This window comes from Boleophthalmus pectinirostris, unplaced genomic scaffold, assembly GCF_026225935.1.
Source record: "Boleophthalmus pectinirostris isolate CB_2022bp ecotype Guang Dong unplaced genomic scaffold, ASM2622593v1 HiC_scaffold_22, whole genome shotgun sequence".
NCBI lineage: Eukaryota > Metazoa > Chordata > Actinopteri > Gobiiformes > Gobiidae > Boleophthalmus > Boleophthalmus pectinirostris.
In genome coordinates, this window is record NW_026571190.1 from 25,025,575 (window position 1) to 25,038,095 (window position 12,521).

Here is a 12,521-nt window from a genome sequence, read left to right on the forward strand (position 1 = left end):
ATTTTTAAAAATACCTAAAAAAAAAAAAAATTATAAAATAAAATAAAAAACTTAAAAATCTATTTAAATATACTTACAATGAAATCCCTCACTGGAGGAAACATTTCCCTGTCTTCATTAGGAGATTTGTTTTTGTCTGCTCATTCAACAGTTAGTTGGACACTCCGTTTCTCTTTTTTTTGTGGTTTTATTTTTTTTTATTTTTCATAATTTGTAAGACGTGGAGACCTAGATTTGTTCACTAACTTGTCGGTTGGTGGGACACTCCCTAATTCTCCCGTTCGAGTTGTTGTTTTATGACTACATTGTACTACAAGTAGTACACAAATGAACAAATGTGTACTATATTGTAATGTTATACTCCTGTAAACAGATGTGGAGACTTGTGTTTGTCCATTCACTAGAGAATTAGTGGGACACTAAGTTTCTCTCTTTTCTCTCTCTTTTTTTTTCCCAGTAATTGTAATTTAAGTTTAAAATGCAGAATTAGCACAACCATGGTATTTAGAATTAAACTGTTTACAATGCATGTGTATCTACGTGGCATTATGTCTTTCTGTAAACTGTACTTTTTACTTTTACTTTATAATAATTTTGTAAAATGTGGAGATCTGGGTTTGTTCACTAAGTTTTCGGTTGGTGGGACACTCCTTAATTCTCCCATTTAATTTGTTGTTTTCCGAATACCTTGTACTACAAATAGTATACAAATGTGTACTATATTGTAACGTTATACTCCTGTAAAACAGTCTCTGTGGAGACTGTACTTTTACTTTATACTGATTTGTAAGATGTGGAGACTTGGGTTTGTTCACTAACTTGTCGGTTGGTGGGACACTCCCTACTTCTCCTGTTCAAGGTGAATTTTAACTGTGTGTTTACAAGATAAAACACTGTACTTGCTTTTTTGCACAGCGCATTGGTACGCAAAAGCCTCTGTTTTTCAGGATGGTTGTTCATTCAAACGAGGGCCTAAACCAAAGTGCATCGCTCTAATATTTGTGGATGAATTACACAGAAGGAGCGTAGATGCACACTTAAGGCTTTCTCCCTAGTTCAATTAAAAGGGCTTTGATTGGGGAGGTGGGCCTCTGTGTAAGTTGATATCTTATTACATATATGTCCAGAAGTATGTTCCAGTCAGATCCATCGTGTCCTGGTGAGTAAAGACCAATACTAACGTAATATTTGTATTAATTACTAAAGACCTTTGTTCACTTTTAAAAGAAAGGCGCGTCACTGATGGAACTGTCCATGGCATCATCAACAAAGTGCAGTTAACCACCAGAGGGAGCCCTGATTGTAACGTTAGAACACAAGGTATTCCAAGAAATGAGAGAATTAATAATGAAATAATGATAAATAATGAGTTTTGTACTTTTATTGCACTTTTAGGAGCCACAGTCATCGCCATCTCTGCTGAGACGTATGCAGCTGCAGTGGCTTGTCTCGCTCCAGTCAGATGATCCACAGACTTCTGTAAGTTATTATCTGAAAATAATTAAAATCTGATAAAATAGAATGTAAAATTACACTCAACATGTGTTTTAGGATCCAGAAACTTTTCTGGAGTGTGACCCATCAGATGCTCTCGGCCACATGAGAGGAAGGGGTGATCGAGGCCTGGTCCAATAAGAGACTTGGCCCAACACAAGGGAGAAGGCCTTCAGTCTGTGTAATCTGCCGTTACTCTGAAGTTCAGTCTAATCAAAACTGAAGCATCACTCCTGATGAAGATCTCCAGAAGAACAAGACACTCCGACAGTGGTGAGAGAAAAGAACCTATACTAAATCTTTACAAGTTTTATAACAAGATTTTTACTGTCTGATCCCTGTGTTATATTGTAACTGTGCAGGTGCTGAGGAGCACATTGGACCTGTGGATTATGGAGGAACAAAAAGAGACAAATGGTTTTTGGAGGACTCAAAAACAAGTGATGAAGCTCATATAGAAGACTAAACGCCTGGAGAAAAAGGACTGATGATGAGACGGACTACAGGAACGATGTGTGACATCTGGCCTCATGGTAACAACCAAGCAGATTATTGTGGACTTCAACTAAAATGGGCAAAACAACCATAAAACTCTCTGTCTGCACTGAGGTAGTAGAGAGGGTGACCGTGACTGAGGACCTGTCCTGAAGCATTCACACTGCCTGAGCTGTGGAGAGGCCCAACCACGCCTTTACTACTTGAAGAAACTGAGGAGCGCCAACATCCCCAGTCCACTAATGAGGAACTTCTACAACTGTGCCATCTGAAGTGTTCTGACATCTGGAGTTTTTGTGTGGTTCTCCTGCTGCACTAAGGCTGACCTACACACTCTCCAGCGGGTGGTAAAAACAGTGGGGAAAGTCACTGGGGTGACTCTCCCACAGATCAGTAGCATCTATGTGTTCCAGTCAGACCCATCGTGTCCTGGTGAGTAAAGACATGGTGTCGTCCACAACCACCACCAGAGGGAGCCCTGATCGTAACGTTAGAACACAAGGTATTCTGAGAAATGAGAAAATTAATAATGAAAAAATGATAAATAATGACTTTTATTGCACTTTTAGGAGCCACAGTCATCGCCAGCTCTGCTGAGACGTATGCAGCTGCAGCGGCTTGTCTCGCTCCAGTCAGATGATCCACAGACTTCTGTAAGTTATTATCTGAAAATAATTTAAATCTGGGTGATAAAGTAGAATATAAAGTTACACTAAACGTGTGTTTTAGGATCCAGAAACTTTTCTGGAGTGTGACCCATCAGATGTTCTCGGCCACATGAGAGGAAGGGGTGATCGAGGTCTGGTCCAATAAGAGACTTGGCCCAACAGTGGTGAGAGAAAAGAACCTATACTAAATCTTTGCAAGTTTTGTAACAAGATTTTTACTGTCTGATCCCTGTGTTATATTGTAACTGTGCAGGTGCTGAGGAGCACATTGGACCTGTGGATTTAATGGAGGAACAAAAAGAGACAAATGGTTTTTGGAGGACTCAAAAACAAGTGATGAAGCTCATATAGAAGACTAAACGCCTGGAGAAAGGGTGACCGTGACTGAGGACCTGTCCTGAGGCATTCACACTGCCTGAGCTGTGGGGAGGCCCAACAACGCCTTTACTACTTGAGGAAACTGAGGAGCGCCAACATCTCCAGTCCAGTAATGAGGAACTTCTACAACTGTGCCATCTGACGTGTTCTGACATCTGGAGTTTTTGTGTGGTTCTCCTGCTGCACTAAGCTGACCTACACGCTCTCCAGCGGGTGGTAAAAACAGTGGGGAAAGTCACTGTGACTCTCCCACAGATCAGTAGCATCTATATGACCCGTGGTCTGCGTCACCGGCACCAGCCTACTCATCACCTTTTCCACCTGCTACCCTCAGTTAGAAAGCACAGGTCCATAAACACCAGAACAACCAGACCAACAGCCTGTATCCCCCGGCTGTGAGGCTGCTGAACACTGCCCCCTTTCCCTCTCTGCCTTTCTCCCATGGACAATAACCACATCCACCAATAAAATATCAGTGACCTGGACTTTGCATTGTTGCATTATTATATATGTGCTGCCCTGAATGTCCTTACTGTGCTAATGTTTACACTGGAGTTAGTACTTAAGGGGTTATTGGGTGGGGTTTTACACCTGTAGTATTGTGCTTCACATCAAAACTAATGCAGTGTTTGATGCGTTAAACTATTGCTTCCTATGAAGATGACAATAAAATCTCTTGAATCTGAAATAAATAAAGATAATCTAAATGTATCTTTATTGTGTAGAGTATTAATAGTATATTTATAAAATTAAATATTTAACACTACGTGACTGGTGGGAATCTGCTAAGGTTGCAACTAAAAGTTATTTTGGTGATCAATTCATCTTGTGATTATTCTTTCAATTAATCATTTAGTTGTTCATAAGGTGAAGGCCCCGGTGGCGACTGTCCTGAGTCCCGGCAAAGAATGTCCCGGCCCCAGTAGCGGTAGTGACAGTCCCGGGTCCCGGCGGCGGGTCTGTCAGTGTCTTTGACTCTGTTCTCGCCATTTCCTGTGTGGAGCTTTAGGCTAAAGTAGCAGCTGCCGCTAATTGTGAAGCAGCTACAAGTTGACGCAGCAGGTTGACGTGAGTGACAGGACAGTTGTCCAATCACACTACACTAAATAAACAGAGACTGTGATATCGTAAAGTTTGTGCCCTCAGCCCGAAGTGAAATGCGCCAATCAAAATCATTTTTAAATAGTAATAATAACGGCCTGTGCTGGGGGGTGGGGCACCAGTGGCCGCTAGGGGGGGCACGGCCCTCAAATGCCCCACCTTGCCGCCGACACCGGTGTGAAAGAAGTTGGTGATTGTGACCAAGACGGGTAGAGCGGCTGGATTGCAGTGAGAAACCGAGAACAGATGATGGAGGCAGGTTTAGCGTGGTCCACAAGATTTTTAATTTCTTTTTTTCAAAATTCCCAAAGTGCCAGTGCAAAAACAAAGTGCGGTGCAAAAAGTGCAGGGAGGATATGGAGCAGCAGGTCTCTCCAGCAGCAGAACATCGAATGGTCTGATTAGGCGCCTTATATACCACTGGATAAAACCATTAAAACTCCAAGGGGTGTAAAATAACATTAGCTGTATAAAACTAAGTTAAAATCCTCCAATAAAATACCCATAGCCAAATAAACTATATAAAACCCAAATACAAAAATAATAAAACCCTAAAACTAATTCCTAATAAAACCCAACGTGAATATCCCAATTAAAAACGAGTGCTATTCCCCCCCCGATGTCCGCCGTGATGAGTTGGCCCGGAACTCTTAAAAGGTGTCTGGTTCCCCGGGGAATCTTTTCGCCAGACACCTGGACAGAAGACACGGGTAAGTAAAAAGCACTATCACATCCCAAACATGCACGCACATACAATTCACACTCTAAAATACCCACATGGCACACACGCAAACACACACAAGACACAACTAATTTAAAACACGGCACATATATTGCACACTATCCAATTGTAATTTTCGGTGTATCTCCGCAGACCGGCGGCCGCCAAACCCGGAAGTGCCCGTCCGACCGGCCCACGTGACACCCGACGATGTTTTCAATAAATATATTTTTTAAAACAATACAAATGTGTGCAATTCTTAATATGTGCAAATTAGCGTATCTTATAAGTGCTGCGTGCTATACTGTGCAATGTAAATATATAAAGTGCAAAGTGAATGAAAGTGCATGTGTAATTATTATGTAACGAACAGGCCGTTCGTTACAGTGATATACGAGCGGCGGAGATGGCTGGGTTGAGACTCTGGGTGGGGGGCTCCGTCTCAATCTACAATTGGCCCAGCTGGAACGGGACCCCCCTCGTAGGCGTCTTATGGCTGAAAAACAAACAAGATAGAGGGTGGGAGAGTGGGGTCGAGTTAGCTGAGACAAACTGGGATGATGGGAAATGCTGCTACATATAGGCTTCTGGGAAATTAGAGGCGTGGTCGAAGTGAGCTGTGGTTCGCAGGTGAGGAGGAGAGGGTGGTCGGGGCGTGGTCCTGCTCCTAAATCTTAGTTAATCATATTAACTCCATTTCACTAGCAAGGCCCACGCCAAGAACGACATAGTGCGAAATCTACAATTGGCCCAGCCAAAATGGGACCCCCAAAAGGTTTAAAGAGAACTCAAGATGGAATGGGCTTGGCGGAGATCGTTGAGGTTGTGACAAATGTAGGCGACATAGGCGCTGGAAGCCCAGGGACCGAGTATCTGATTTCTCGGTCGGGTACGCCCACCTTGGCGGCAGATGTGGCAGCGCCGATGCGGAAAAAGTGAATTGAAAACAAATGGGGTGGTATACCGGATGAGTGCAAGACTTCTTGGAAATGTTTGCAGAACCAGAACCTGGAAGCCATCTTGCCCATTTCTGTAAGGAAGAGCAGATTGTTGATGGAGGAGTTGGAGACACGACAGAAGGCGAGATATTTAACAAAAGGTTCGTAAGGACTTAACGGTAGTTAAGGCGGAAAAGGTTGATAGGGAACGAGTTTCCCAGTTGGTCTGTTTTGCTCCTACGGAGAGTGTAGATGAGCAAATCTGGAGATTGTATGGCGAGATCGGAAAGCCTGGGGTGGACTGACGGGTCGAAAACGCTTGACGATGGAGCGAATTCGGAACATCTGAGGAAGCCGAAGAAGGCTAAGAGGAACATGCATTCGAGGGTCAGGTCCGTAGATGGCGAGTGGCATCCGGAGTGGAGAGTGCAAATGCAAACGTAAAGGATATCTGCAGTAAGCGGTAAGCGTTTAGGAGGGAGACGAGGTTCGGACTTAAAGGTTGTATAGAGGATTTTCCAAGGAACGAGAAATCCAGCGACTGTTTGTCCTTTTTCAAATGTTGCGCATGCGTGAAACCACCCCCCCTCCCCTACAGCTCCCTACGTAGAAACGCCTCCTCCCGCCTCCTCACTACACCAGAAACAGGTTTGTTTACAGCCGGTGCGCTGGACATGACTTGTAAACAACTAACTACAGTGTTGGTTAGGCAAGACGGAGAAGTGAGGAGCGGGGGGAGCGGGTGCGCTGACATTTCGTGTGCGGACGAGAAGTGAGGAGCAGGGAGAAGAGCGGAGCGGGGAGAGAGGAGAGGAGAGGGGAGCGGTGCGCGGAGATTCCGTGCCCGGAGAAGTGAGAAGCAGCGGGAAGAGCGGAACGGGCAGCGGGGACAGGAGCAGGAAAGGGGTGCAGAGAAGAGTGCGCGGAGATTCAGTGCGAATGAACTAGCTACAACACGCAGCAGCAAGCGGACTCTTTCTTTGCCTTGAAAATTACGTTTTCAGACATAGGATATCGCTTTCGTGTCCTGAAAAACGTTTGTCTAGCTCTTGGAAATAAAGTACGTTTTCATAATAAGCAGAAGTTACCTGTCCGTGAGTAATTTGGCGACCAATGCGTCAGTCTTTAGACCCTTCGTCTGCTTCAGTTGCGCCATCGCTGGAATGAATCTCCAAGAATCACCTTAGTTTGGCTTCGCTGCTTTTCCCCTTGTCTTCTTCTTTCAGCGACCTCAAAAACGGACTTTCTTTTGCGGCTAACTGCTCCTGGATTCTTGTCTGCCATTGCAACAAACTTTGTGCGAACTGCGAGGAAGATATAGGTAAAAAAAAGCCGCTAAGAACTGTTGCGTTGGTGGAGTAAACAGCGTCTGTGCGTCTGTGGACTGCGTGACAGGCGTACGTAAACCACGTAACGGCAGCGCGCAGGCACGTCAGTTACGCTAGAAACGTAGGGAGTTTGATTGACAGCCTGTCAGCTAACAGATAACGAGGCAGTGTCGTTATCTATTGGCAAATGTTTAGCTGGCCCCACCACGTCCAGAGTTGATGAATTTTTATTCTCTTTTTTTTTGGTCATCATAATTACAAGGCTACTGCACCTTTATAATGCTATCATTGACAATTCAAAACAAAAAAAAAATCCTCCATACAACCTTTAAGTAGCCCTTTAATCAACATTGACACGTGGCAGTGGGATAGAGATGGGCAGTCCTCGCCGGAGGTCAGCTTGTAAATGAAGTTAGTTCCTGAGAGATACGCCTGGATGGTAGAGACGCAGATGTTCCTGGAGTGATACAAGAAAGTGACGAAACTGCAGATGGTACTGACGTCGAAAGAACCGAGGGGGAGCTGATAGAAATTAAGAAAAGCTTTGAAGCTATTCCACCCGGTGAGGTAGGTGGAAAGTGAGCTCGAGGCAAGACTGTTGAGGATGGCGTGTTGAGGGATGGAGATGAGAGGGGCGAGAGTGGGGTAGTTTAGTTGTAGGTCGTGGCCGAAAATGGAGGAACTGGAACGGGCTGGTTGTCTAAGTGTGAAGCAAAGTTCTGAATCTCAGAAAATTGAAACGAGAGAGAGAATCAGCAATAGAATTTAACCTGGATTGTGAGCAGCGCAGATGACGAACTGATTCTGGGCGGACACTAAGGTAAGCTTTCTTAGAAGCTGAGAGATGGCAGGGGCGCGAGACGTTCCCTTGTTGATAATGTGGACCAAGGCTTCGCTGTCAGAATGGATGAGAATGCACTTGCTAGACCACTCATGCACCCAAAGAATGGCTGCGATGACAGTGGGGTATAGTTTGAACAAGGCTGAAGAGCTGTCGGCTGGCATGAGAGAGAGGAGCTCGGGGGGCCATGTGGAAGTGAACCACCGTCCCTGGTAAAATCCTCCAAAGCCGACTGAAGGAGCTGCGTCGGTGAAAAGCTGGATGTCATCGGGAAGGACGTGAATTTGTTGTAGAAGAATGAGATGCCATTCCAAGAGTCCAGGAAATGCTTCCATAGGCGCATGTGGGACCAGCAAGCTTCGTTCAGTGGAATAATATTGTGGAGGGATTCGGCAGATGCGGCTTTCGTGAGGAGATGTGAAAGGAAGGGCTTGCCCCAAGGAATGATGTGGATAGCGTAGTTGAGGTGACCGAGAAGCACGAGGAGCTGTCTCTTGTTGCATGAGGTTGCGCAAATGAAGTTGGAAAGGAGCAGGGAGATTTGCTGGACTTTCTCGGGAGGTAGAGATGCTTGAAATGATATCGAATCGAGTGTGATGCCGAGAAACTCGATAGTGGTGCAAGGGCCTAGGGTTTTTTCCTCGGACAAGGGAACTCCAAGATTGGACAAAGCTTGGATGAGTGAAGATAGGCTGGAGCGAGGGAGCGAGGACGCGGGAGTCACGACCAGGAAGTCGTCCAGGAGGTGTAGCACGTACGGGAGTTTAAAGTTATTGATGAGAATCCAACACAAGGCTTCGGATAATGAGTCGAAGATTTTTGGGCTGCTGCGGCAGCTGGAGGTCAGGCGTGCGGCGAAATAATAGAACCCTTTCCAGGAGACGCCGAAGTAATGCCAGAAATCTGGGTGGATGGGCAGGACCTTGAAAGCGCTGGTGATGTCCGCTTTAGAGAGCGACCTGCGAGACGAATGAGAGAGATGGCATGATTGATGGTGGCATATTGCATGGAAAAGTCAGGGGTGGGAATGAGACTGTTGATGCTGGGGACGGCTGTGCCATGAGGAGAAGAAAGGCTGACGATGAGACGTTTCTTCCCGGTGTACTTGCGTGTGGCGATGCCGATAGGGCTGATGCAAAAGGTCTTGAAAGGAGGACGTCTGAAGGGGCCGATCATGAACCCTTCGGCAACCTCCTTCACCAGGAGGTTGTCCACGGCGGTGGGATCTGCGAGCGCGGACTGGAGGTTCCTGCATGAGTGAGAAGAGTCTGGCAGAACTTCGATGCCAGGGTGAAAATCGTTACGGAAGTCGTCAACCAGGAAATGAACAAACTCGCGATTGGGGTGATTACGGAGAGCGATAGCTAGCGCGTTTACCTTGACAGGGCTGGTAGCAGTGAAAGGGGTGTTCTTTCCGTCAATGGTAATTGGATTGTGTGGACAAGAGTTCCTTGCGTGGGCGCCACCGCAGAAGGCGCAGGCGTGGAGGAACCTGCAAATAGAGACACTGCAACCTCGGTCGTTAAAATTGTTGCATATCATCCTTCCTCCCTGGTAAAGGATGGGGCGCCCGGGGTGATCGCTTCCGCTACTGATGGGTACGATGGCGGTGGGGCGGGCTGAGGAAGAGGGGTGAGGAATCACGGGTGGCGGGGGGGCGGCGGAAGACAGGCAATTAAACACTGGGTTCTTCCGAGGGGGCTGCCAAGGCGGGGGTCGAGACCGTGGTGGTAACGTGCGCGGGGCTCGGGGCTGTTGCGGGGCGAGCGGCGAGCGGGATGCGAACGAGGGGGAGGAGAGCGAGGATCCCGCTGTCTGCGGAGGAGACTAGACGGGAGTAAGCTCCAGACAGAGAGCTTCGCGGTGGAGGCGTGGGAGAGATGGCGCTTGGGAAGCTAGAGGAGGGACGCCGGCTTACTACTTGGATCTCGGAGGGAGCGCCTTGGATGTTTCCTGCTCTCAGCTCGCCGGGAACCATCTTCGAAGGACCGTCGCGAGTGTGAAGAGACGGCGGACTGCGACGCGCCATGGTCGGAACAGGTCGGAATCCGAATCGGACGGGTTGATTATCAACTCGTGATCCATATCTCGTGCTCGTTCGAGTTAGCTGAGACAAACTGGGATGATGGGAAACGCTGCTATATATAGGCTTCTGGGAAATTAGAGGCGTGGTCGAAGTGAGTTGTGGTTCGCAGGTGAGGAGGAGAGGGCTGTCGGGGCGTGGTCCTGCTCCTGAATCTTAGTTAATCGTATTAACTCCATATAAAACAAAAAACTGTGAGCTTTAAATCACGCTATCATACTATTATCTCATCAAAAACATACACAGAGTTGTATTGTGTTTCATTCACACATTTGTGAGTAATCCTTTATTATTAGTTTGTCCACATCTGAAAAGCTCAAAATGCTCTGTTCCACCTTGTGATGTCAAGAAGCTGTAGTTTTCAAGTTAACAACTACAGTTTATTTTTTCTTCAGTAAAGATTGGAAATTCCAGGGCTGAATTTATTAAAATCTTTCTAGCGAGGGTGTATGGTGTTGAAAAACACAGTGAAGCACTTCTGTATTACCACATGACATCACAAGGTGGAATCTTCTGTTCTTCCAAGAGAAGAAATCAGCCTAAATATGCAGTGTTTGTGTGTTAAACATGTATGAATGAAACAAAACACAACTCCAGGTATGTTTCTGATGAGGAAACGACATCATAACATGGTCAGAAAATAGCACAATATAGGTCATCAGGAGGCCAGTCTCAAATTGATCCAGTGAGAATTGTACTTTTACTTTTGCAGTACAGAGTATGCAGTAAAATGACAAGGTAATTAATGTTTTCAAAATAATCATTTCATTTTTGACTGGATGTTATGATTACAACACTTTTCTTTTTTTACTAATTTAATGAGTTTGATGCGATGACCGTTGGAGTAACTCTGAGCCTCACTCCATAACTGTATTTTCCAACAGGTCATTTGAAAATTTCTAAAAATATGGTGATAAATGTAATTGTTACTCAACACAGCATTGTTTCCCAAAGACTGAGTGGTGACACTTTTTTTTTTGGGGTCACGTTGGCTACATTCAGCCTGCAAGGCTTAATGCTCAATTCCGATTTTTTTGTGAAATCCGATGTTTTTGCGAGGTCGTTCACATTTCCAATTAAATGCGACTTGTCTGTGACTCCAGTGTGAACGGTAAACGGCCCGAAAGTGTCCCGCATGCTCACTGGAGGACATGATGACGTCAACCCCATGCGTCAACCGGAGCGAGCATGCTCTGTGTTTATGGAAGTTGTCCAAACATGGACGCGAGCATTGAGCACCTGGCGATTTTACAGTTCTGGTTTCCGCCTGCTTCAGCGCAGAATAGTGACGTTTGTTGCTTGTTGATGACGTGTAGGTCGGATGGATGCTTTGGCCGTTCAGACTGAAGTCGCATGTCAAAAGATCGGATATCTATCGGTTTCAAGTGGCCTGGGTCGCATTTGAAAAAATCGGATCTGTGCCGTTCAGACTGTCATTAAAAGATTGGATACAGGTCACATAGAAGCCAAAAAATCGGATTTGGGTCACTTCAGGCTGCAGTCTGAACGCAGCCCTTGTCACAATCTGCATGTAGGTTGAAATGTGAAGATATGTTTTGGCTAATTTCTAATCTTTTAGTAATTATTTTATTGACTATTTTGTTCCAGTATTGCTGGTTCAATTGAATGTTGAAAAGAAAAAGAAATGGGCATTTAATGTCCAAATAGGTGACTTATGCATACCTTTTATTGCTGCTTTAATGTTTTTTATTGTTTAAAACCTGAGTAATACAAATTGTTCAAAGAGACACGACCACTCAGTCAACAATAAAATATCCTCATTGATGTTCAATAATGGTCAAATTCACCTTTATTCTGTGATTTATGAATAATGTCTATTGACTTCGGTCGCGAAGGTTTGTGACTTTTAAAATATGGGTTCCCTAAAAAAAGAAGATTAGGAGACACTGCAATAGAGCTCAACTGTGACTGCTCACTCTGGTTCTGGAAGTAAATTTTCCATAAATTTTTCACTTTGCAAAATTCAAATATTAAGAGTTCTAAAACATTGCAAAGGCTAAACAACTACTTGGTAACCAATATCCATAAAGGGGTTATTTTAAGTTCAAACATGACTTTAAAATACAAGATTCTGTGAAATGTTTTAATAACTGCAATTTCTAAAGATTTGTAATAAAATGATCTGGTCATTAGTTACTATGTAGCTGATTGAAAATGCTTTCGAACTTTAATTTTAAAAGTGTAAATAAAGTAAAGAAGATGTCCCAAAGCATGTTTTCTCAGAGCATACTGTTTACTGTATTTTAAGCAAACATTGGAGGTCAAAGATTGAATTTGTGGCGATGGTTGTGATGAATAAAAATCTACACTTTTTACAGTAAACATAAATACACTATCGTAAGTGTGACTCTGACATACGCAGAGGGAGGGTGAGGCTAGTTCAGAACATTAAACATAAACATTTCTCTCTGTTTAACTGTTAGCCCAAATACTGTATTATCTACAGGTCATAT

The 12,521-nt window shown here is 44.8% G+C and overlaps 1 pseudogene; it reads right to left on the reverse strand.

Annotated features, from left to right (window-relative positions):
- Positions 1-7,823: 7,823 nt before the first annotated feature.
- On the reverse strand, positions 7,824-9,993 carry LOC110172580 (uncharacterized; annotated as a pseudogene).
- Between the last annotated feature and the right edge of the window lie 2,528 nt (positions 9,994-12,521).